This window comes from Alosa sapidissima, chromosome 17 (genome assembly GCF_018492685.1).
Source record: "Alosa sapidissima isolate fAloSap1 chromosome 17, fAloSap1.pri, whole genome shotgun sequence".
Lineage (NCBI taxonomy): Eukaryota > Metazoa > Chordata > Actinopteri > Clupeiformes > Clupeidae > Alosa > Alosa sapidissima.
The window spans coordinates 18,885,863-18,901,154 of NC_055973.1; the positions used below are offsets into that span (position 1 = coordinate 18,885,863).

At 39.4% G+C, this 15,292-nt stretch overlaps 1 long non-coding RNA gene across 1 annotated transcript; it reads left to right on the plus strand.

Annotated features, from left to right (window-relative positions):
• The first annotated feature begins 5,252 nt into the window (after window positions 1-5,252).
• Window positions 5,253-6,181, plus strand: LOC121688687. Its single transcript, XR_006024657.1, has 3 exons — window positions 5,253-5,520; window positions 5,740-5,827; window positions 6,136-6,181. It is a non-coding gene; the product is annotated as an uncharacterized LOC121688687 (long non-coding RNA).
• Window positions 6,182-15,292: the final 9,111 nt, after the last annotated feature.

A 15,292-nucleotide genomic window follows, 5' to 3' on the forward strand; every position in this document is an offset into this window, starting at 1 on the left:
TAGGCCCAGAGCCCTATAGTAGGTCTTGATTATTTAAGTGTTCAGCTGCATCATCAATTAAAACCTGATCAGAGGCTTGGTCACTGATCTCATTTCAATTGGTGGTAATTGAGTAGGCCTATTTATAGGCTACTGAAAGGGTTGCGAGACCAAGGTTAGTCCAGCTCCCTGGTTGTAGGTTAACACTTTTATGAAAATGATGCATAAAACAAAAAGGGGTGCTGGTTTGTTTTTGTGTCTTGTATTTCTTTGCATTGGCCAAACATGTGGTATAAGCCTCGAAATGGTGCAAAGAGACAAGCTGCATCGTAAGGAAAGGTCCGAGAACATTCACACTGGGACAATTACTTTCGGCACAGGGGATATTTCACTGGGTCGAAATCTGGAATATGAGGGACGATCTGTTGAAGAAAACACTGCAGACGATGGCTCCGTTAACTTTCAAGCCGACGATCCACATTCTGGCCTGGTGGGTGGACAAAGCACCACTGAAGACTTTAAGGCTTGGCGTCGTATGCAACCAATTTTATTATGTACTAATGACCTCATGGAGTTATCTGCACAAGGCCCTGGATGTTCTTCACTCCAGTTAGACAGAGGTAAGAAAAGTGTGTTTTTTTTGCAGTGTACACGATAACTGTCTGTCGACATTAGTAGCCTAATTCAGCTGATTCCTTGCAACCCTTTCACTTGCGGTGTTTGCATCAATAACTTGATATTTTTTTTCTTTTTTCTATTCAACAGGTGGCACGCCTCTCTCACTAAGCAAGCTACCAGGAGACTGTGGCTACTCTGTGAAAAGGACTGCAGTGGGCCTTGTGTTTGTTGCCACATTTAATGGTTGTGATGTTATAAAACAGGTAGGCTATGGTTTTCATGTCACGTCAGGGGATTTTCTCTTTTTTTAAATTGTCAGAGTGGGAGTAACATTAGCCCATATAGATGCCATCAATCACTATGAAACAACTCATTTTCACTCCCTTTAATGCTTAATTTTTGACTTTAAAAACCCCCTGACTTGACACCTTAAATGTAAGCTTAAGGAGGTTCTCACTCGCACATTAAAAAGGCAAGCTCACTTAACAGTGATCTCGACGTATCCTGTTTTAGTATTCTGTTGCCTTCAGCCTTTTTTGTTGGCATACATTTCATGAATAGATTTCAGTAGCTTGATCAGTTAGACTTTCCTGGGTGAAGTCCAATCAACACACCAGAGGGGTGGAAGCTAATCGTGAAGATGATCAAAATTGCATACAATTTGAATACCATTTGGTCCCTTGTAAACAGATATGTGTGCATAGGAGTGGCCTTACTGGTTGTAGATGTAAGGCTCTTAAACCAAAAGTGTTCCTGAAGTTAGGCAAAGGGACCCCAAGCAATTATTTAGCATTTCAATTAATGTGGAACATGTGTCAGTTTTGTTGAGCTAGGTAACCGGAGGGTTGCCAGTTCGAACCTTGACCAGTAGGCATGGCTGAAGTGCCCTTAAGCAAGGCACCTAACCCCTCAATGCTCTCCGAGCGCTGCTGTTGCAGGCAGCTCACTGCGCCGGGATTTGTGTGTGCTTTACCTCACTGTACAGAGTGTTATTCACGGATTGGGATAAATGCAGAAACCAAATTTCCCTCACAGGATCAAGAGTATATATACTTATACTTAGTGTATGACTGCATTATTTTATGTCTTCCTCCAGGGAAATAGCCACTTGCTGCAGATGTTGTGGCACAAAAATCCAGTAAAACTCTCCTGCCCTGCATCAAGCTCAGACCAAGTCTCACCAGCTTTATCCACTACTCCAGCTCCAACTACAGAAGCACCTACCACAGCTGCCGGGCTTCCTCCACAGAATCAACAGTGGATGCCCCCCTTCTTTGGAGGCTACTACCCTGTAATGCCTGTGGAGACTCCCTCTGAAACTACTGTTGAACCTACCACAGCTGCCGTGCTTCCTCCACAGAATCAACAGTGGATGCCCCCCTTCTTTGGAGGCTACTACCCTGTAATGCCTGTGGCGACTCCCTCTGAAACTACTGTTGAACCTACCACAGCTGCCGTGCTTCCTCCACAGAATCAACAGTGGATGCCCCCCTTTGGAGGCTACTACCCTGTAATGCCTGTGGAGACTCCCTCTGAAACTACTGTTGAACCTACCACAGCTGCCGTGTTTCCTCCACAGAATCAACAGTGGATGCCCCCCTTTGGAGGCTACTACCCTGTAATGCCTGTGGAGACTCCCTCTGAAACTACTGTTGAACCTACCACAGCTGCCGTGCTTCCTCCACAGAATCAACAGTGGATGCCCCCCTTCTTTGGAGGCTACTACCCTGTAATGCCTGTGGAGACTCCCTCTGAAACTACTGTTGAACCTACCACAGCTGCCGTGCTTCCTCCACAGAATCAACAGTGGATGCCCCCCTTTGGAGGCTACTACCCTGTAATGCCTGTGGAGACTCCCTCTGAAACTACTGTTGAACCTACCACAGCTGCCGTGCTTCCTCCACAGAATCAACAGTGGATGCCCCCCTTCTTTGGAGGCTACTACCCTGTAATGCCTGTGGAGACTCCCTCTGAAACTACTGTTGAACCTACCACAGCTGCCGTGCTTCCTCCACAGAATCAACAGTGGATGCCCCCCTTTGGAGGCTACTACCCTGTAATGCCTGTGGCGACTCCCTCTGAAACTACTGTTGAACCTACCACAGCTGCCGTGCTTCCTCCACAGAATCAACAGTGGATGCCCCCCTTTGGCGGCTACTACCCTGTAATGCCTCCAAAGGGGAAGAAAACTCTCTAAAACTACTGTTGCACCAACTACGGAAGCACATTCTACAGCTTCCACAGAATCAATGTGGAATCAATTCAACAGCTCTCCAAAACCATTCCAATATGTGTCATTTAATGCATATATTAAAAAGTGTATTTGGAATTTAGTTGTCCGAGATCATTTGTTCAAGCTGCTTGTCGAGGGTTTTACTGACTACTTGTCTCATGGTTTAGCCAAAACTGAAAGTTTAAACTTCTACTGCCATATTGCTTTATGTGTGCATGATAATGGAGATCAAGGTTTTAACACGATCCAAGTTGAGTCTTTGTTTCTACTCAAATGTGCCACAGGCAAGGATGAGGGTTTTGGGAGTCTGTACTCATCCTTCAAATTTTATTTAGCTCAGTTTCTCTTCAGATAAAGAAAACAGATGGTCCTGCACTGATGACACATCTGCAACGCATAAGCAAGTAAATAAAGCTTTGGTGTTGAGTATTCTAAGATTATACTACAATTGGATTCTTTGGAATTATTTGTTTCTGATTGGCCAAGAGACATTCCATTGAGTAGTTTGTTTTTTCTTTCATAAAGATGCATTAATCACTTATATCAAAATATATACAATAAAAAAAATCCTTGATCAATGAAGTTTAACTTTTTTTTCTTTCTTGGGGGAAAAATGATTTAAAACAGTATGTACAATGTAAAATATGTAGTTTATTTGGTCTACACTACTGAATTTTAATGTCAGTCATAATGGTGGGACTTGGAGAGCCAATTGTTTTCTGAGGTGCTACTCATTGTGAAAAGTTTGAGAACCACTTTTCTAGGAAGTTTAAGCATACTCCCCACAGAATGCAATAAGCCTGCTGGATGTCCTTGGGCCTTTTGTAGGCATGGGTGACATGCACCAACAACTATCGCTGATCACCAATCCCTGAGCACTCTCGGGGATATACCTCTGCGTTATTATTGGTTGGATGTCAGTGGTTCAGAGTTCAAATTATCAATATACACTGCTCAAAAAAATTAAGGCAACACTTAGTTTTCCACAATTGTTAAAACACATTTTTTGAAACCTTCCACCCTTTTCTCCATTCTCAAACTACATTCACAGAATGTCTGACAGTTCTTTCAAAACAAAAGTTTTACTTGTGCTCAGAACCAAACAGTGTCAGAGTACCGATCCAGTGTATGATTGAAGTGTTCCCTTAGTGTTTTTGAGCAGTATATTTGTTAAACAGATCCATGTCATTAATATAGTTGCATGGGGAGAGGTCTGACAACATATTTAAAATAGCTCACTCTGCCTTTGTGTGCTTGGCCCTTGATTAAAAAAACAGGCAGCTGCAAGCCTCACCACAATTTCAAATATATCCACACTGTAAAGTATCAAATATGCAATTAGCCATGCCTGAACATATTCTGGTAGGTTTTCCAGTGTTCTCTGAAATACACCATGAAGACACGACTTTGCACACAGCAAAAAAATGCTGTTTGCTCAGGATAAATTTGATACAATCAGACTTGTTACACCTACACACACACACACACACACACATACAAACCCACATGCATACAGACGCCTAAACACACGCATATGCCCACACACACACACACACTTGCACACAAGTACACACGCACGCACGAACACAAACACAAACACAAACAAGCACACGCACACATGCACATGCACACAAACACCTCTGCATGAAGTAAGCCCAGTTGACTATTGAGAAAAGGCGCCTATAACCATTCACAAAGGGACACAGCCTGAACATCTGATCAAAACATATACAATTTAAGCCTACAGTACTTCAGAGTTGAGATGACCAACTTTAGAGGAACGTTCAAAAAGTCATTTAATCTGATTGTTGAAGGTAGGAGGTTAACCTCTTGGGTTATGTTAATTATTGCTGCAATATTATAACTTCAGAGCAACATCCCTTGTTAAGTTAGTTTAGTGTTCAATATACGAGACCTGATGTTGACTCTGATGTTTTTGTGTCAAACTGGGTTTAATGCCAAAATGAAGGTTGAATTTAAAGCTCTCCTCCCCAACAGATGTCTGAGGTGTCAGAGGGGACATCAGTGACTCTGACCTACACTGCTGCTGCTCCCTGTCCCTCTCAGCCTCCTACCATCACCTGGTCTCCTCCCACTGGGAACACACACTCACATACAGGATGAGGAGAATGGCAGCAGATCCCTCACGTCTTTTTTGACCTTCACTGCTTCCCCTAGTCACCATGGAAAAACTATCTCCTGCACAGCCTCTTATCTCAGACTGAATTTGAACACTCCGCAAACCAGTGCTGTGCAAACACTAAGAGTCTGGTGTAAGAATAACTTTTCATTTCTAATCGATGGCTGTATTTCTGCTGTATAAAGATTTCTCAAACTGAAGTCCTCGACTTTGCATTCAATTACTTTCAGTGTATATTTTAATGTATTTTTTGTTTTAAACTCAAGGCCATACCCTTCCCCAGTCTCTCCTGTAGATGTCGTGGCCTCTGTTGTGAGTCCTTCAGGTCCAGCAGCAGGGGGCAGTAGTGTGACTCTGACCTGTAACACAAGTGAGGCCAACACTCCAGTGCAGAACTACACCTGGTTTAGAGGAGACCTGCACACCCCTATAGGATCTGGACAAACCCTCACCTTTAATCTCAGCTCCAGTGATGAAGGACAGTACTACTGCAGGGCAGAACATTCACAAGGGGGAAAGGAGTCTGATGCAGTGAGACTGGTGATTAAAAGTATGTTTTTTCACTTAATTATGTTTAATGGTATGACTTCAGGTCAACGTCCAAAGAATCTCATTATTTGAGTCTTTGTATTTTTTCTGCATGTTGTAAAACCTGTATTGCCACCCTTTGACTAAATCAAAGTTCTCTTAGTAAATTCCCAGGCAAATCTGATGATATACTTTCTATCTGAAACATCACCATATCAATGAATCATACATTATTTCCCAGAACAAAGCCAAAGTTTCCTGGCTATAGGAATCACGGTAAAGTGTCTGGCTGCATTTATCATAACCATCTTGGTCATTGATGTTGTGAGGTAAATATTTTGCACTTATTGTTTTGAAAAATGTTTTCACATTATGGAATGGTTAAGACAAGTTTTCAGAATATTATACACTTCCCTTTTTTATGAATTCATAATTTGACCATGCAAATTACAGAAAATAATTGTTCATGAAAAACATCCAGTATCTTTTTAGGTTGCTCTGTCAAGTATTTTAAAACATTCAAAATGTTCTATTGAAATACAAAGTTGGAAAGACGGCAGAGAAAACTGTTCAAAGTTTTTTCTTCTGTATTCAGTTACTTAGCAGTTCGTCTTTTATGCTTGTTTTTGTTTTTTAGGTGGCAAAAATCCCATCAGAAGATAAAACCGGGTGGGCATCGCCAGGTAAATTAACTTCAGTAACAGATAAGAGTGACATGACACTGTCATAACCCTACCACTAACCTGTACACTCGGTCAAAAACGGTAACACTTTACTTTAGGTTTCTAAATAAGAGTGACATGACATAACCCTAACCCAACTTGTCATGACAAAACCCGAATAACACTTGACAGAAGCGTGTGACAGAAGCGTTATGTCTTAAACGTTTATGTCTTGTTTATAATGTTTATGACATGTTCATGACAGTGTCATGTCACTCATATGTAGATCCCTTCAAGTAAATTGTAACCCTAACTTCTTTACAATAGTGTCACAACAAAATGGTCATTATTTTTACAAAATGAAAAAGAAAAGCTTATTATGACCGTCGCGCAGCGAAGCGGCGGTCATATAGGTTTAGTCAGATTTTTCTTTTTTTTTTTTTTCTTTTTCGCATGCCCAAATTTCCGTCAATGATTCCCGGGACACTGAAAGACCGGGGTACACGAAACTTGGTGGACATGTAACCCCACATGGATAGCATGGAACCATCGTTTTTCTGGATCTGTAGCCCCCCCGCTGAATTGGACCCCCCGAAAGGAGGGTAGGGCAGACACAGTTTTCTGTGAATATCTCGAAAACCGTAGGGTTTAGGAGGACCATTTTTTTTTTGTATGTTGATCTCAAGGGGCCATGTCAACCCATTCCATAACCACTCATTTCATGTATAGCGCCACCTAGTTAAACACAAAAAAGTAAAAATGAGGTGGTGTAATTGAAGGTATCTGTGACCTAACATAGTCAAAACTGCACGAAATTGGAAGTGTAGGATCATTATGACACCCTCTGTATGCACGCCAAGTTTTGTGGAATTCCGTTCATGGGGGCCCACACAATAAATTAATTTATGTTACTATACACCAACTGGCCTGTAGGTGGCCGGAGACAGTTTTCTGTGAATATCTCGAGAACCGTAGGGCCTAGGAGGTCCACCTTTTTTTTGTATGTTGGTCTTAAGGGGGCATGTCAACCCATCCCATTACCACTTATTTCATGTATAGCGCCACCTAGTTAAAAATTAAAAAGCAAAAAATTAGGTGTTTTCATCTCAATATCTCTGGCTGACAAGGTCAAAACTGCACGAAATTAAAAGTGTAGGATCATTATGACACCCTCCAAATGCATGCCAAGTTTTGTGTACTTTCGTTCATGGGGGGCCTTACAATAAAATAATTTATGTGTACATTTAGTGACGTACACCAACAAGGATTCCCGGGACACTGAAAGACCGGGGTACACAAAACTTGGTGGGCATGTACCCCCACATGGATAGCATGGAACCGTCATTTTTCGTTTTCATCTGCAGCCCCCCCGCTGGACTGGACCCCCCGAAAGGAGGGTAGGGCAGACACAGTTCTCTGTGAATCTTTTATGGTATGTTGGTCTCAAGGGCCCACATCAACCTGGCTCATAATCACTCATTTGTGATTTGCCCCCACCCGGTAAAAAATGAAAATCAGTAGGATTAAAAGAAAGCCAAAATAAATATTCATCATCATCATGGCTGCATTTTCAGTATTGGCGAGAAGTAGTCGTTTGTCCACTAGATGGCGCATCGTTGCAGTGAGACGTAATTTTGTTGGAAGTTAAAAGTGGGTTGGAAAAAACAATGGACGCTTCATACAAGGACTGTAATTTACCGCAGCGAACATCTAATAAGGATAGGACGATGTTCACATGAAGTGTAATTCCCATTTCTTCTTGAAGCCGAAATAAATCTGAGGATGTTTATCGGACATGCTTGGTTTTTACTGCAGGTACGTTAATCTTGTAATATCAATAAGGACCTAGGTAATGTTACCGTTAGCGTTGGTTGAGTGATGGAGGCATTTGATTGATTGCATTTGTAGAAAACTATAAATGCGGTTATACCAAGCAAATGTATAGCAGCACTGTTTGTATCTTTCGACTGTCATTTATTGCACGTGCTACAAAATCATTCTGTGCAATGGAAGATTTACCAACGTTACACCGGTCTGATACAGTTTTGCCTATACATGCGTGAGACTGAGACGCCTGTTTATTTTGTTTTAAGTGCGTGCAGGGTGTGAGAGGGGAATCGATGTGCTTTGATTCCAGCTTGGTAGTTGTAGTCTGTGAAATTAAAAAGCACGTGTGTGTGAAGTATCCAAACAATGACACCTTCATTTCATTATGGCTGCTTTAGCAAAACACCTTAAGCTACTGTGTAGTGGGTCCCATTTAGAAGTGGCTACTTCATTCGCGCTTTCCTTGACTCATGGAGCTGCGTGAATGTTATTACAACTTTTCGCCACGATATGACAGTTTAAGTCCGCTTGATACTGTAAGGCGTAAGCCATTGGTTTCCAAAGGAGATTTTATTTGTGTCGCCAGCATAGCCTATTGACAATTTATGTTGTAAATAGGCCTACCTTATAATCCTACCTGTAGCTTAGGGAAGCTAACAGCTTTCTATTAGGATCTAGTTTGTTAGTTACCGTTTTGTCATAACTCCCTGATGCATTTTTGCATTTAGAATAGCCAGAGCGTGTATATCTCAATCGGAAAATTAAACAATATCGGGTGCCTATGGACTAGGCTGGGTGAACCCAGCCTGATCTGCCCGCTATTTATATTTTGATTTCTTAAAAGATTGAGCTTGGTCTGATGAAAGCCAGACTAGCCATGGACCTCAGTTAAACAATGCAAGGGAACATGAATCAGCCTATATTTGCACTAACAATAACGGACAAAAGCTCTTCAACTTTGGCCCGTTAAAATGTGTATGAACAGTCTAGCGACGCATTTCATCAAGGCCCATTTGGACATGTCAGTTATTTGCACCACTGGTTAGATGTAAAACAGCATTTCGTTTCAGACTAGGCTACTGTTACTTAATTTGTGCATTAACAATAACGTTTCAGACTACTGTTACTTAATTTGTGCATTGACAATAAAGTATTACATGAACTAAAGATGCCAAAATCTTATGTAGAAGAAGAAACATTCACAAAAAATCCATCCATCCAAAAATGACCTTTGTTTTTGATAGCTGTTGAAAACGGCATGGAACTGACAGAGATGTTTTTGTTTAAAAATACATAAAAAATAAATAAATAAATAAATAAATAACATTATGCTGATACCTTTTGCTTTTCCTAAATACAATGTAGCCTACAGGTGTAAGTGACCTTTCATCAATCCAGTTGCAATGGATGAACTGTGATGAACTGCCCTACTTGTGATTGTTTAGAGATTTTAAAGGTTTTATAACAATTCTACATCTTCTTTGGCTATTCTACAATCTATTCACCTTTTCAGCACCAGTAGGGTACTTTCTGTGCAGCCGCATACACACACTCAGGCATGCCAAACAAGCATACACAAAAGTTTCAAGAGTGGGGGATGGAGTAAAATATGGAGACAAATTGAAGTGTGATTTATTTTCGCGGAACGGATGTACAGGACTGAGCGGCGGTCATATTTTGTACCGCTATGCGGTACATCTAGTTTCATTGTCCTCCTCATTTCAATATGAATAAAGTTAAACATGTAAAAGTTGTATGTTTTTCTTTTCCAACAAATTCTATACATGATGAATTCTATTACATACAGAATACAGAAGAAAAATGTACAGTAGTAGGACAAAAATAATATTTGATATTGATTGATATTGAAAATAATTCTTACTTGTTATAGAGTACATCGAAGAGCACTGAAATATGAGCATTACGCACACAACCAAAGGAAGAATATGTTAACCACTTCTGTTTGCTGATATCCTTCAAGTTAAGATAAAAAAATACATTAGTGTGAGTATATGGTTTGTGGTAAATTAGTCACATGGTGCCTAAGAATCTCTTTACTCTCAGATCAGTCTCTCTCACAGGTTTTCTTTTGGCTTTTTTAAGGGGAGTGTTGATTTAACAATGGCGATGTATAAGGGACTGGAGATAAGTCTATCATTGGTGTGAAAGATACCTCACACTTTCACTGTAACCCAAACTTACATAGAGACTGGGGCATGTGGGCTGTCTCTTTCAGTGTTTAAAGGAAGTCAGCTCATTTTACAGCTGCGTAAGTGATCAATTGACTCTGATACATGCTGCTTATGTAATTCTACATTGTGACGCTGTAAATATCTGCTGAAAAGCTGTAGACCTTCTTCTCCTCTCATTCTTTAAGGCTACCGGTAGTTGTAGTTTATAATGCCATGATTAATGTATGGCCACTTTAGGTCCCAATCAGATAGAACACGCTTAACAGGTTGCAAAAAGTGAGGCACCCTCCAGGGCACATAAACAGTGTGCCAAACATTTACTGTCTATACAAAACAGCAGAAAAAATACACTTCTCACTGCATAAAATGCCCCCTTTCTAATGGGACCCTTAAGACCAACCTGGATGACCAGCCTAATCAAACCATATTCCATATCACCCTATTATAAATATTTTGCATTTACATGATGAAGAAAGACTGTGAGAACTACATTTTGATGATCTTTTTCCATCAGATCTTTTTCTCATCACAGTCAGAGATCTGACCTCAACAAGTTTATGATAAACAGTGACTTGTGACCTCTGAAACGATACAAGACTACAAGTCTTTTTTGTGCTGCTTCTCTCAAGGCGACAAGGAGTAGCATTCTGGTGAGTGGCCGCTCATTATTTCTGATTAAATATAGATGGTTTGGAAGAAGTATATGAAAAAGCGATATCTTGAAAATGTAGAAAGATGCATTCTGCTGTAAAAGAGGAGAGATAAAGTCCAAATAAAAATAAAGCCCAAACAAGGTTTATGCTCTTCTCCAGATCCACTACGGACACCAATAACCTACATAGTATAGGGCCTTGGTATTGTGAGTTCAGGAGTATAAATATTTTTGCATCTGTTTGGATAAAAAAACTAAATTTTTTAGCTCATATTAACTCCCTGACCACTATGTTAAGGCAGAAGCTGGGGACTCTACCCCAAACATTCTCTGCCAAGAGTGCAAGTTAGTGTTTTTTTTTTTCCGCTGAAAACTTTGGTCTCAGATAATCAGCTTTATCAGTTCACAGCTATGAGAAGGTACTGAACTCTGTGTTTTTTTTTCCATCAAGCAAGCACAAGTGTTTCCATCTCACTTCTTTAAAGTTCCTTGTACATCCCATTCAGTTGTTGAAATAGTCAGTCTCTCTCTGAGTCACTCTCTATCCTGGTTATTTCTGTGAGGACATTTGAGTCCGTGTCAGTCCTGGTGCGTCTCTGCATGTAAACTCAGAGGTGATGCTTTAGTGGAGATACAGTTTTTTAATAATCTTGACAAGATTAACACAGTTAACCCAATCAGTGCTGCAAGAAGGTAAGGGAATCTAAAAGATAAGCAGAGATAACTTTACGTTTTAATCCTGATGAATTTCTTGTCATTAAAATAGAGTTCAGGCCTTATTTGCACACCACCAGACTGGATATGAAACAAAGCATTCAAAAATGTGTTTGAATGTGAACTTTCAGCTTTAATTCAAGGAGTTGTGCAAAATTATTTCATGAATCATTTAGGAACTACGGCCATTACAATTTGTATAACTGAGAAACTATATATGGGGACTAACAGTTATCAGGAATTTTGCATTTTACATTGGATACTTTTATTTCCCTCATCTATGATAGACAGTATGTGGTGACAGTAATATAATGAATGACAAATTCTGCACCTCCTCACCCTTAACAAACAGGATCATGCTTACTAGTGTGTGATGGTGTTGAGGTCTGTAAGGCACATTTTGTAGTGTAGAGCTAGGCTGAAATCTCTTTAATGGCTTTTGTGTGAATGGGATTTACTTGGGAATGGGAATACTAGGGAAAATGGTCTACGGTTAAAATGGGAGTGGTTTGCCAGAGAATATGTGTTTCACTGATTTTGCTGTTTTTGCTGAGTGCTGCTCAGATGTAGGAATTCTTGAATAAAATGCAAATTATGTCATAATTAAATTGTCTTTTTTATATTAATTCTGTCTGCGGTTGTTGGTCAGTACACTTTTGTTTAACCATTGTGTGTTTAACCATTTAACAGATACATATAGACACAATGATTTTCTTCAAGACCCTCTTTTTCTTTCATTTCCTGCTTTTAGCATTAGGTGGGTGTTTAAACTATTTTTTGTAATATTTGTGATCAACGTAATAACTTTCAGTGTCCCGCCGGCGGGACGGTTACCCCCCTCCCCCACCTCCCCCCAACATTCTAAATCAATTGTATGCACCATATTGCTATGTAGCATAGTAATGTTATACACCATTTTAAAACTTTGACTCTTGGGAATCCAAAAATGACTCTTGGGAATCCAAAAATGTTCATGTACAATCTGTATAGTGCTTTACATTCTTAGATTAATCTTATTATGTCTCAATTAAATTTGATCCAAAATGCCCCCCTCCCCCCCTTCCGGTTTTGGTGCTACCCTGAACTCTGGCTGCAGTGTAGCTGCAGCACAATAAGTAGATGCAACATATTGGGTACTGAAATATTCACAAGAATCCATAGAAATTGAATCTTCATGTTGTGTTATCCAATATTAGTTGTACAGATGTATAGTCTGTCTTATACACACTCATTGAACCAACAAAGTAAATGCAAAAATATTTTATCATATGATTAAAATTCTATTATTTTGCATTTCTGATAACTGAGAAACTATATATGGGGACTAACAGTTATCAGGAATTTTGCATTTTACATTGGATACTTTTATTTCCCTCATCTATGATAGACAGTATGTGGTGACAGTAATATAATGAATGACAAATTCTGCACCTCCTCACCCTTAACAAACAGGATCATGCTTACTAGTGTGTGATGGTGTTGAGGTCTTTAAGGCACATTTTGTAGTGTAGAGCTAGGCTGAAATCTCTTTAATGGCTTTTGTGTGAATGGGATTTACTTGGGAATGGGAATACTAGGGAAAATGGTCTACGGTTAAAATGGGAGTGGTTTGCCAGAGAATATGTGTTTCACTGATTTTGCTGTTTTTGCTGAGTGCTGCTCAGATGTAGGAATTCTTGAATAAAATGCAAATTATGTCATAATTAAATTGTCTTTTTTATATTAATTCTGTCTGCGGTTGTTGGTCAGTACACTTTTGTTTAACCATTGTGTGTTTAATAGTGCTGTCAAACGATTAACATTTTTAATCATGATTTATCGCTGAATTCCTATAGTTAATCACAATTAATCACATATTTTATCATATGATTAAAATTCTATTATTTTGCATTTCTGATAACTGAGAAACTATATATGGGGACTAACAGTTATCAGGAATTTTGCATTTTACATTTAATACTTTTATTTCCCTCATCTATGATAGACACTATGTGGTGACAGTAATATAATGAATGACAAATTCTGCACCTCCTCACCCTTAACAAACAGGATCATGCTTACTAGTGTGTGATGGTGTTGAGGTCTGTAAGGCACATTTTGTAGTGTAGAGCTAGGCTGAAATCTCTACGGTTTACGGTTAAAATGGGAGTGGTTTGCCAGAGAATATGTGTTTCACTGATTTTGCTGTTTTTGCTGAGTGCTGCTCAGATGTAGGAATTCTTGAATAAAATGCAAATTATGTCATAATTAAATTGTCTTTTTTATATTAATTCTGTCTGCGGTTGTTGGTCAGTACACTTTTGTTTAACCATTGTGTGTTTAACCATTTAACAGATACATATAGACACAATGATTTTCTTCAAGACCCTCTTTTTCTTTCATTTCCTGCTTTTAGCATTAGGTGGGTGTTTAAACTATTTTTTGTAATATTTGTGATCAACGTAATAACTTTCAGTGTCCCGCCGGCGGGACGGTTACCCCCCTCCCCCACCTCCCCCCAACATTCTAAATCAATTGTATGCACCATATTGCTATGTAGCATAGTAATGTTATACACCATTTTAAAACTTTGACTCTTGGGAATCCAAAAATGACTCTTGGGAATCCAAAAATGTTCATGTACAATCTGTATAGTGCTTTACATTCTTAGATTAATCTTATTATGTCTCAATTAAATTTGATCCAAAATGCCCCCCTCCCCCCCTTCCGGTTTTGGTGCTACCCTGAACTCTGGCTGCAGTGTAGCTGCAGCACAATAAGTAGATGCAACATATTGGGTACTGAAATATTCACAAGAATCCATAGAAATTGAATCTTCATGTTGTGTTATCCAATATTAGTTGTACAGATGTATAGTCTATCTTATACACACTCATTGAACCAACAAAGTAAATGCAAAAATAGAGACATTTTTGTAATCATTCCATATTTAGTGTAGTCATTCCATATCAGAACCCCTGAAGTATAATCCAAATACAAGCATGAAACCTCAAAGTGTTACCTTTCATTTGAGACCAGGATTATGCTTCTACACAAAGGGGTTCATGTGCAGTAAGCATTTGATTGTCAGTATGCATTTTGGATAACAAAAAGTCCTATGGGGAGTATCCATTTTACAAAACGCATGGGCATACCTTGGCAAATAATAGTCTAAAGCACTCATATTTTCATTCTATATTGATCTACTTTTGCACACAACTTCACAAGACCTGGTGCTAGGGCTCAGTTGTGTTTCTAAGGGATATCAAGAGACCTAGAGGGCTGAAATGTGGTCAGTTCAGAGATGCTTGTAATCCGGCAGAAAGAAAAAAAATATATTCTAGCCTCTGTAACTCTTTGTGAGTACATCACACATTTATATTGACTGTTTCCTACAAAAACTAGAGGTTCTCAGCTTTCTATAGAGGTCCAACATTTGATGGTAGGCCCCAGAAGAGGTGGGAACAATGCCCTTGTAAATAGGCACAGTGCAATTTCAGGCAAAAACTTGAAATTCTTTTTGAGAGTTATGCTGTTAAGCACTACTACAGTGACAGCTATTAAATTAATTCTTCAACATTTCATTTTTTTAAACTGGTGAAAGAAGGCTTTTCAATATAATGATACATTGCTTTTGTCATTTTAGGGAATAACAATAAAAAGAAAGATGATGTATACTCAGTGTCACTGCCAGACAAGATTTATGCTTTCATCTTGCGCACTGATACCATGCACATTTGATATCTCTGATTTTGAGAGTAAACTGAC